This window comes from Oncorhynchus nerka, linkage group LG27 (genome assembly GCF_034236695.1).
Source record: "Oncorhynchus nerka isolate Pitt River linkage group LG27, Oner_Uvic_2.0, whole genome shotgun sequence".
Lineage (NCBI taxonomy): Eukaryota > Metazoa > Chordata > Actinopteri > Salmoniformes > Salmonidae > Oncorhynchus > Oncorhynchus nerka.
This window is the reverse complement of record NC_088422.1, coordinates 104,218,281-104,220,559: the sequence shown is the minus strand read 5'-3', so window position 1 is coordinate 104,220,559 and position 2,279 is coordinate 104,218,281.

Sequence of the window (2,279 nt, the reverse complement as noted above, 5' to 3'; positions counted from 1 at the left end):
GGTAAATTAGACTAACCAGATGGAGATGGATGGAGATGGTAAATTACACTAACCAGATGGAGGTGGTATATTAGACTAACCAGATGGTAAATCAGACTAACCAGATGGTAAATCAGACTAACCAGATGGTAAATCAGACTAACCAGATGGTAAATCAGACTAACCAGATGGTAAATTAGACTAACCAGATGGTAAATCAGACTAACCAGATGGTAAATCAGACTAACCAGATGGTAAATCAGAATAACCAGATGGTATATTAGACTAACCAGATGGTAAATTAGACTAACCAGATGGTATATTAGACTAACCAGATGGTATATTAGACTAACCAGATGGTAAATTAGACTAACCAGATGGTATATTAGACTAACCAGATGGTATATTAGACTAACCAGATGGTAAATTAGACTAACCAGATGGAGATGGTAAATTAGACTAACCAGATGGAGGTGGTATATTAGACTAACCAGATGGTAAATCAGACTAACCAGATGGTAAATCAGACTAACCAGATGGTAAATTAGACTAACCAGATGGTAAATCAGACTAACCAGATGGTAAATTAGACTAACCAGATGGTATATTAGACTAACCAGATGGTAAATTAGACTAACCAGATGGTAAATTAGACTAACCAGATGGTATATTAGACTAACCAGATGGTAAATTAGACTAACCAGATGGTAAATTAGACTAACCAGATGGTAAATCAGACTAACCAGATGGTAAATTATACTAACCAGATGGTATATTATACTAACCAGATGGTAAATTAGACTAACCAGATGGTATATTAGACTAACCAGATGGTAAATTAGACTAACCAGATGGAGATGGTAAATTAGACTAACCAGATGGAGATGGTAAATTAGACTAACCAGATGGAGATGGTATATTAGACTAACCAGATGGTATATTAGACTAACCAGATGGAGCTGGTAAATTAGACTAACCAGATGGGTATATTAGACTAACCAGATGGAGATGGTAAATTAGACTAACCAGATGGAGATGGTATATTAGACTAACCAGATGGAGATGGTAAATTAGACTAACCAGATGGTAAATCAGACTAACCAGATGGTATATTAGACTAACCAGATGGTATATTAGACTAACCAGATGGTATATTAGACTAACCAGATGGTATATTAGACTAACCAGATGGAGATGGTAAATTAGACTAACCAGATGGTATATTAGACTAACCAGATGGTATATTAGACTGACCAGATGGTAAATCAGACTAACCAGATGGTAAATTAGACTAACCAGATGGTATATTAGACTAACCAGATGGTATATCAGACTAACCAGATGGTATATTAGACTAACCAGCTGGTAAATCAGACTAACCAGATGGTATATTAGACTAACCAGATGGTATATTAGACTAACCAGATGGTAAATTAGACTAACCAGATGGTAAATTAGACTAACCAGATGGTAAATTAGACTAACCAGATGGTAAATCAGACTAACCAGATGGTATATTAGACTAACCAGATGGTAAATTAGACTAACCAGATGGTATATTAGACTAACCAGATGGTATATTAGACTAACCAGATGGTAAATTAGACTAACCAGATGGTATATTAGACTAACCAGATGGTATATTAGACTAACCAGATGGTAAATTAGACTAACCAGATGGAGATGGTAAATTAGACTAACCAGATGGAGGTGGTATATTAGACTAACCAGATGGTAAATCAGACTAACCAGATGGTAAATCAGACTAACCAGATGGTAAATTAGACTAACCAGATGGTATATCAGACTAACCAGATGGTAAATTAGACTAACCAGAACGTATATTAGACTAACCAGATGGTAAATTAGACTAACCAGATGGTAAATTAGACTAACCAGATGGTAAATCAGACTAACCAGATGGTAAATTAGACTAACCAGATGGTATATTATACTAACCAGATGGTAAATTAGACTAACCAGATGGTATATTAGACTAACCAGATGGTAAATTAGACTAACCAGATGGAGATGGTAAATTAGACTAACCAGATGGTAAATCAGACTAACCAGATGGTAAATTAGACTAACCAGATGGTATATTAGACTAACCAGATGGTAAATTAGACTAACCAGATGGTAAATTAGACTAACCAGATGGTAAATCAGACTAACCAGATGGTAAATTAGACTAACCAGATGGTATATTATACTAACCAGATGGTAAATTAGACTAACCAGATGGTATATTAGACTAACCAGATGGTAAATTAGACTAACCAGATGGAGATGGTAAATTA